At 40.4% G+C, this 9,484-nt stretch overlaps 1 long non-coding RNA gene across 1 annotated transcript; it reads right to left on the bottom strand.

Annotated features, from left to right (window-relative positions):
• Positions 1-2,180: 2,180 nt before the first annotated feature.
• Positions 2,181-9,275, bottom strand: LOC118006631. The gene is made up of 4 exons (XR_004678145.1): positions 9,199-9,275; positions 7,949-8,024; positions 2,898-2,989; positions 2,181-2,224 (listed from the first exon to the last, which is right to left on the bottom strand). It is a non-coding gene; the product is annotated as an uncharacterized LOC118006631 (long non-coding RNA).
• Positions 9,276-9,484: the final 209 nt, after the last annotated feature.

The raw sequence follows: 9,484 nt of genomic DNA, 5'->3' as shown, positions 1-9,484 counted from the left end.
GGTCCCTGAAGGTTTGCAGACAGAAACTGCAAAACCACCTGGCAGGAATTACTGTAGAGAAGAAGAAAATATGTGTACATATTATGTGTGTATATTGTGTAAATATAGATATAAATATATACACACACACACACACACATATGTATTTTCTCTGCTTGAGAACCTTCACTGACGCCCCCCGCCCTTGTCCATAGCAGGGTAAATTCTAAACTGTCTAGCTTTGCGGAGCTGTCTACAACCTAACTGTCCCCAATTCCTCCAACTCCTCTCCTGTCTCGAACCTCAGGCTTCAAGAAGAATGAGCTTTTCCAAGGAGAATTTCACAGTCTCCATGCCTCTGTTCACCCTTCTTACCCAGGGAACCTCTACTCATTCCTCCAGAGGCTCCTCCAGGGGGCTGGCTGGGAGCTCTTCTCCAATGCCCACTCCCAGCCTCAGTGTCGTGCCCTTTCTGTGGGCACCCAGAGCACATCAACTAACATGCAATTTACTCAAGGGTGTCCAAGTTATCTGTCACACATCTCTCACCCACTCAATTATGGACTGTTTTAGAACAAAGCCTTGGAGTTTTTCATCTCTGTATCTCTGGTTCCTGCCATTGTGTCAGGCAGCTTGCTGACACGTATAACATATGCTTATTTAACCAAACTCGACTGAAAGCATGTGGTTATTAAATTTATTTTGCTGAGTCTGCAGCATCTTTTGCATGCATCTTCTTCTGTTTAGAATCCCAACTGCAATCATCCTGGCTCAGAGTTTTCCAAGCTTGCCACTTCCTTTGATGACTTTTCCCATACCTGTGTACCATATGGGCTACTTTTTAGAAAATACTTTTTCTTTACATCCACTTCTATTTGTCTCAAATACATTTGTTTAGAAGAAAACTTTACATTACTACCTTCACTGAAAACTTACATCACTTGCCACGAAAAGACAGTTTTTAAAAATAAGGAAAAACATGCTTAAACTCTAGCTAATCTTACCTGCTCTACTAGATACACTGAGACCATTAATCATTCTTTCATCCCTTCCTGTCTCCATGTCTCTTTGTCACAGGACTGAGTTCCTCTAAGTAGGCAGAGTCCATTTCTCCATTTCTTGATTCTGCATCCGGCCATATGACTTGCCCTGGCCAATGTTGCATTGTGTACTTGACCCATACAGGGGCATGAAAAGCTCTCATATGACTGGGATCACCCCTCTGCAGGGAAGATGTGCAGCCTACACTGCTGGAAGAATATGAGAAATACACGAAGCAGAGTCCAGTTACCGCAGCTAAGGGTCAGCTGAGAATCTAACCGTTAAATTTGACAGCAAATCCAGTCCAAGACCAAAGGAACCACTGACCTTAATGGCTGACTTGCAGGCTCCTGAGCTAAATAAAGGTTTATTGCTGAAAGGCACAGAGGTTTTTCTGAATGTTTATTACATACATTAATACGGCAGCAGATAACTAATACACCTGCCAAGGTTCTGAACCTGAAGTGTGTTTTTTCTTTGTTAAAAAGGCAGATTAGAAAGTATTAGAGAGAGGGGAGCCTGGGTGGCTCAGTCATTAAGCGTCTGCCTTCGGCTCAGGTCATGATCCCAGGGTCTTGGGATCAAGCCCCGCATCGGGCTCCCTTCTCTGAAGGAAGCCTGCTTCTCCCTCTCCCACCCCCCTTGCTTGTGTTCCCTCTCTTACTGTGTCTCTCTCTGTCAAATAAATAAAATCTTTTAAAAAGAGAGAGAGAGAGAATTAGAGAGATTTTTAACTGCTAGCACCTAATTGAGAATGTCTTATTGAAGTAATCAGGTGGATTGAAATGGACCTAGGAAGGAAATAATTGTTTCACTTCATAATTTGATGTAATCCATCATAGTTTATACTTAAAATTCTCTCTCTACTTTCTCCCACTTTGAGATACAGTTCTTGCCCTTTTCACCATTTTTGTAGACAATGGATATGACTTCCCAAATGGTCTTGGGCTCATTGCCTAAAAACTAAAGCCCAAACTTGATTCAAATTCCACATGCTCCATGATTTGGTCCCAGGCCTGCCCCTCCAAGCTTACTCCCACTGCTTCCTCTTTTGACATAACCAGTATGACAACCCAACTTCTTCGATGTTTACTGCTCACTTACTGTAGATGCTCAGTCATAGCCGGGCACCTAGCTAGGAGGTGGAGGGCAGGGGGAGGTGATGATTAAGATGCAGCCATCACTTTCATCAAGTTCTCAGCTCCTAAGAAAGCATATAAGCAACCACATAACTAATCCAATATGTGAAGAGTAAGTCAGAAAGCTGTAGAAACCCATAGGATTGGTAGCTAATGCAGTCAGGAGCAAAAGAAGCTTGAATCAGGGAAGCATCCCAAGGGGAGGTGATGCCCTTGGATACAATGAAACCTCTCCTGATTCTCCCACCACACCCTGCAAGGGGTGTTTCATTTTCCCCATCCCACTCTGCAGCTCATCACATCTTATTTATACTTATTTTGCCCATTCTCCCAGACTATCAACTTTTTAAGAACACTGATCATTCCTTATTCCACCAATCATAGCAGCAGCCGCTCACGAGGCAAACACTGAGCACCAACACGTGTTTGGTTGGTGGATGAACAGATTTACGAATGGAAGGTCATGAGAGGAATGAATCGTATAGAAGAAAATCTTTGGGCTCTTCTTAAGTCACTCCATTTCGGTGGCTTCCTAATCCTGTGGTTCCCAAATCTGGTAGCCCATAAAGTATACCTAGGGAGCTTTGAAAGATATATATTCCTGGGACCTACTTCCTTATCGCATTCAGATTCAACAGTTATGAGATGAGACCCAGCGATCCATATTTTAATGAGTTTCCCCCAGACTCTCCCAGAGGATGCCTAAACATCTGCTTGGGAATTATAAATCTAACTCACCTGAGTGTCACATTGGCTTCATACTCCCCAGTGTCCTATTTGTGAGATGCCAAACCTCTCTTTTCACTGATGGCTCAGCCTATTCAAATAACCTACAAAAGGAAAATACTCCTATAACTTGGAAATCTCCACAAGGAGCTGTAATAGATACTAATAATGTACTGGCATGTATTAAGTACTAAACAAGTATCAGGCATTTTGCTAAGTCCTTTTATGAATATGTGCTTATTTTATACTATCAGCAACCAAATAAGAGTTTTGTTTAAAAAAAACAAACATTTTTTTAACATTTGTTAAATGTTAAACATTTGTTAAACAAATGTTAAAAAAATTTACTGTATGATTGACATACAAAAAGCTGTATCTATTAAGAGTAGACATCTTGATGAATTTGGAGATAATTATCTATCTGTATTAGCACAATTCACCACAATCTATGCCATAAATACACCACATCTGTGTGGTATATTTACTACACCTGTGCCTAACTATATCTATCATCTCCAAAAGTTTCCCACCCTTTTAATAACAAATTATTTTTGTGATAAAAATACTTAATATATGATCTACCCTCTTCACCAATTTTTAAGTATACAACACAATATTGTTAACTATAAGAACTGCTTTGGTCTGAATGTTTGTGGCCCCCCAAAATTCATATGTTGAAATCCTAACCCCCAAAAGTGATGGTATTAGTAGGTGGGACCTTGGGGAGGTCATTAGGTCATAAAGATAGGGCCCTCATGAATGGGATTAGCGCTCTCAGGAAATAGACACCACAGAGATCCCTAGTCCTTTCCACCACATGAGGATACAACAAGAAATCGTGATCCAGAAAAGGACCCTAACCTGACCATGTTGGCACCCTGATCTCAGAATTTTAGCCTCCAGAATCGTGACCAATAAATTTCTGCTGCTTATAAGCTACCCACTCTCTGGTGCTTTGTTAGAGCAGCCTGAAGGGACTAAGGCAGGGACTACGCTGTATAGCAGATCTCTAGGATTTAGTCACCTTGTATAACTGAAGCTTTATACCCTTTGACTGATAGCTGCCCTCAGCCTGTGGCAACCACTATTCTACTCTGCTTCTGTGAGTTTGACTTTTTTAGATTCATCATACAAATGCTAACATGTAGTATTTGTCCTTCTGTGACTGGCTTACTTCACATAGCATGATGTCCTCAAGGTTGATCCATATTGTTACAAATGACAAGATTTCCATCTTTTTTTAAGGTTGAGTAATATTCCATTCTATATATCACATTTTAAAAAATCCACTTATCTCTTGACAGACATTTAGGTTGCTTCCATATCTTGGCTATTGTGAATAATGCTGTGATGAACATGTAAGCACGGATATCATTTTAAAGTCTTAATTTCATTTCCTTTAGGAATATGCCCAGTAGAGGGGTTGCTGGATCATAGAGTACTTCTATTTTTAATTTTTTGAGGAGCCTCCATGCTGTTTTCCAAATTTATTATAAATTTTGTCTGTACCAGTTTACATTCCCACCAACAGTGTGCAAGGGTTTCCTTTTCTCCACTATATATATTATACTATATTAATATATATAATTATATATAATTTATATATATATATTTATATATAAAATTGCCATCCTAACAGGTATGAGGTAATAGCTCATTGTGGTTTTGATTTGAATTTCCCTGATGACTAGTAATGTTGATTACTCATTTTCATGTACCTGTTGGCCATTTGTATGTCTTCTTTGGAGAAATGCCTACTCAGTTCCTTTGCTCATTTTTAAATTGGATTATTTGGGTTTTTGCTATTGAGTTGTAGGAGTTCCTTATATATTTTGGATAATAACCCCTTACCGAATATATGGTTTGCAAATGTTTTTCTCCCATTCTGCAGGTTGCCTTTTTATTTTGTTGATTATTCCCTTTGCTGTACAGAAGCTTTGGTACATATGCTTTTCTAACCCTAGTCTACAAATGAAAAAACAGAGGTACAAGGAGGCTACCTATCTATATGCGGTAAAGTTAGAATTCAATCCCAGTCTACATGATCTCAGAGTCCCATGATCATAATGTGTGATTACATAGACATCCAGACTAAAAATAGAGTAAGTGGGCCTGTGTCAAACTAAAGCCGGATGAACCTCAGATAGATACAAAGAAGATCTTAATGGGAAAAAAATTTAGGGAAATAAAAAGAAGACTAGTCAGGGAGTTAAGCCATCTGGACTCAATCCCCAGTGTTGTCAACTTAATCTTCACCACGGCCCCAAGAGTAGAGACCATTATTACCACCACTTTACAGATGAGGTAACTGAGGCATAAGGAGGTTACAAAGCTAGAAGTAATAGACCTGGAATTCAAACCCAAGCCATTTGGCTCCAGAATCTACACCCTTAGCCACCATGACAATAGTTAGTCAAGTAAACATTGGCAATTCTCATCCTTTCCCTTGGTCTCTGCCTCAAATACAAAATGGAGGAGTTAGTTTAAATGATCTTCACAGTTTCTTCCAACTCTGATCTTTTCTTTAGCCTAATTTTATTTAAAGTATAGATTTTCCCTTTTCTGCAAGAATATTATTTAAATGTGTTTTGTTATTTTATTTTTTATTTTTATTTATTTATTTTTTGAGAGAGTGCTCAATCAGGGGAGGGGCAGAGGGAGAGAAATTCTAAGCAGGTCCATGCTCAGCATAGAGCCCGATGTGAGGATCAATCCCATGACCCTGAGATCATGACCTGAGCTGAAACCAACAGTCGGTTGCCTAACCGACTGAGCCACCCAGGTGCCCCTCTGCGTGAATATTTTTTTTAAAGATTTTATTTATTCATTTGACAGAGAGAGAGAGAGAGAGATCACAAGTAGGCAGACAGGCAGGCAGGCAGAGGGAGAGGGAGAAACAGGCTCCCTGCTGAGCACGGAGCACAATGCGGGGCTCAATCCCAGAACGCTGGGATCATGACCTGAGCCGAAGGCAGACACTTAACCAACTGAGCCACCCAGGTGCCCCTGTGAGAATATTTTTAAACTAGATGCTTTCTTGAGGAAAGATTAGACATAGTCTTCCCTGAAACTAGAAGTGAAGTGGATACGTTCTCAAGGTCAAGAAATAATGAGTGATAGCTGAACTCATAGGGAATTCCTAGACCAGGCTATGAGCCTCAGTCAGTCCAGGCTGCTCTAACAAAATACCACAGACTGGGGCTCTTATGTGATAAATGTTTATTTTTCCCAGGCTGGAAGATGGAAAGTCCAAGATAAAGGCATCAGAAGATTCGAGGTCTTGTGAGAATCCATCTCCTAGTTCATAGATACCCATCTCTTGCCATAAGCTCATGTAGCTGAAGGACTTAAGGGAGTGCTCAGGGTCTCTCTTACAAGGTACTAAGTCCATTCATGAGGGCTCCACCTCTATGACCCAACCAGCTCACAAAGGCCCTATCCCTCCAAATACCATCATGTCAAGGGTTAAGAGTACAACAAATGAATTGGAGGCGGGAGGGGGACACAAACATTCAGTCCATTGTAACGTGTCATAGCCAAGGACCTTCAAAAGCTCACTGCCCATGTCTAAACATCTGAGAGGTCCAATCCTCCCTTAAAAAAAGGAAATGATCTCAAGTGTACAAGTCAAAAGAAACCAACTTTGAGAGACACAGGCTATGACAAATCAAGTCAAGCAAATAAGAATTAGAGCCTATGTAATTGTTTTAAATTGTTCTTCTGCCACATATAAGCTATGTGACACTGAAGAAATTAGCTACCCTCTGTCAGCCTTAATTTCCTCATCAGTAATATGGGATAATCATAATACCTTTCTCAAAAAGTCATGAGATTTAAGCAAGATAATACAAGTTATAGGTGGAAATCATAGTAATAATAACAATATAAAGTACACTATTACACACTTATTATGTGGTGTCAGGTATTATTCTAAGCAATTTACAACCTCCCAACCAATAAAAACAAATCTGTAACATTCTTGAAAAACAATTTCCCACCCTCTTCTTGGACCTGCAGTCATAGGTAACTCATTAACTCCCAGGCTTTTTCTTTGGAATGTAATATTTGCAGAGGTAGAAATCATCCCTTTTTGTTTATCACTGTAGTCCCAGCACCTGGATATCTTTTCTCAAATAGATTTTTAAGAGTTGTAGCAATGAGACATGTGAAGGATTACCCGTTCCATAGATTTGTTATTGTTATTTGTTATTGATAAAAAGAGTTAACATTGATTGAATGTAGGTAATATTAATAGTTAACTATTAATAATAACAGCTAACATTGAGCATATATAACATATTATCACTCCTGTTTTATAGAAATATACACTGTGGCATGAAAAAGCTAAGTAACCTGCCCAAATCCCCAAACTTCATACCCAGTGGAGCAGGAATTTCAACCAGACAGTCTGACTCTGGCATCCATGCTCTCACAATACCATGTTGTCTCTGTGGGTTTCAACACTAGAGGGGACCCCTGCAGTCAGCATCCTTCACTTTGCAGTAACCTGCTTTTCATCAAAATCTTTTCACTTTATCCAGAGTGAAGTAGGCACAGTCAGAACTTTAAGGACCTTCATGTCCTGGTGCCCCATCATATATTTCCACTGAGCTTTCCGGATTCCAACTTAAACAATGGACGATGCCCTGCAGTTTAGGTTCGCACAAAGTTGCAGATGTTGGGTTGCTGGTTAGCATGTCAGCTGAAGGACAATAATATTTTAATGCAAATGCAATGACCTGGAACAACAGTATTTTCTCCAAGAGCCTTAACTAGGTTAGCATGACCTCCGAGAGGGCCAGAATTCTAACAGCAAAATTAGAATAGAAAGGCTTATGGAGATTTCTATGCTAATCAGCCACGTTTTACTGGAACGATTATGTTCAGCACCATGGCCATTTGCCAGCTTCAGCCAGGGCATCGTTTGGTCAGGTGACCAACAGAAAAGGATGACTCAGAAAGTGCTGGGGAGGCCCCATGAAGGCAACAGCACCCTAAAAGTAGGATAAAAGTGCTAGGACCCCAAAGAAAGAAGATTTTCTTATAGGAATGCGAGCACACACCTTGCCTGCTTTGCAGTTTGTGCTGTAGTAAAAATGTTCTGTTCAAGAGTTGATAGGAGCAATATACCTCTGGGACCTGAAAACAGGAATAAAAAGGAGAGGAAAATAAGAAAATGGCTCTGCCGAAATTAGGGATTTTTACTCCCACCTAATCTTTGCTCTTGGCATGGAGACTTAGTGTCCTGCTCAAGTAAAGAGGAGATGCCGTTTTCTTTGACCTGCCCCCTCTCCCACGGCCAAAAAAAAACCCCTCATCATCTCTCACATCTGTTTTGTTTTGAAATTTGGGGAATTTACAGAGCTGAGCTGGTTAGACGCAGAACTTTATTAGAGACAGAAACTAAAAAAATAACAATTAAACCTGACTTTCTCTAGTCTACCCATACGTGTTTAAGAGTCAACAACAAAGAAAGAAGAAATAACCAAAGATGTACCATAGCACCTCTTGGCATTTACAATGCCATCTGAACAGATTTTTAATGGTTTTCAAAAGATGCCTTGGCACCTCCCCAGAAATACTGAATCATAATCACAAGGAGAAACCGAGGAGAAATAATCTATATTTTTAAATAAGCTGTCCAGATGATTCCGATGCAGGACCATGTTTGGGAATCTCTGCTCTGGACCACACTTCCTTACATCATCACACAGAGGAAAAACACTGATGCTAGGCTGGGTCCAACTTGCCCCACACCCAGGCTCGAAATGCAGAACCCAGAGCTGTGATCCAAAGAACATGGTTGTTGTGTTTCCTGACATTGACCGCAAACAACATTAAAATAATTAATATTCACCTAGCACTTAATATGTGCCAGGCACTTTTACATATATTACCTTGTTCCAGGCAAAGTTAATGTCCCTCAAATATTTAAGAACACAGTATGTAGACATGCTACTCTCAGTCAGAAATGTTTAACAACAATAACATTGTACGTAATTGGATCACACAATTTCGTTCACACTTCAACCTAGATAAATACAGAAAATGAATTTATTTTGTCTATACCTGAGCTTTCAGTGGTCTATAACTCCCATCTGACAGTTGGTAGAAAAATGAACTAAATGATCGATCTAGTTTAAATTCTGTCTTTTCTTATTATCTAAACAGTCACTTCAGGTAGTGTCAGTCTCCCTAGAATAAAAATTTTTTAATCTCTCAAATAACCTCTCCCTGCTTCTCCATCAAGATAAATTCTGGGTATGAGGCAAGTGTGGAGACAGAAAGGAGTATGTGATTTTTAAGTACTCACAGTGATTTGCAGGGTAGGGGGATGGCCTCCTACTCCTTCTTGTCCAGGGATCACATCCCATGTCCATGTGGTTTCTGCCTGCCCCTCTGGCCTGCACAGCAGAAATGGAAGCTGGCATGACACTCTCATTTGCTCTCTTGCCTCCACCAGGACACAGACTGGGGGGCCCTGCCTACCTGGGCCTCCCCTTGCTTACAGCTAGCAGCTGGTTTTTCTAAGGTTTGGCTGGAACTCCACTCTCCCCACCTGGTGAGTCTGACCTCCCATCTTCATTGCAGGGCCAGCT

This window comes from Mirounga leonina, unplaced genomic scaffold (assembly GCF_011800145.1).
Source record: "Mirounga leonina isolate KUSES-001 unplaced genomic scaffold, KU_Mleo_1.0 Mir_98, whole genome shotgun sequence".
Lineage (NCBI taxonomy): Eukaryota > Metazoa > Chordata > Mammalia > Carnivora > Phocidae > Mirounga > Mirounga leonina.
This window is presented reverse-complemented; position numbering and strand designations above follow the sequence as displayed.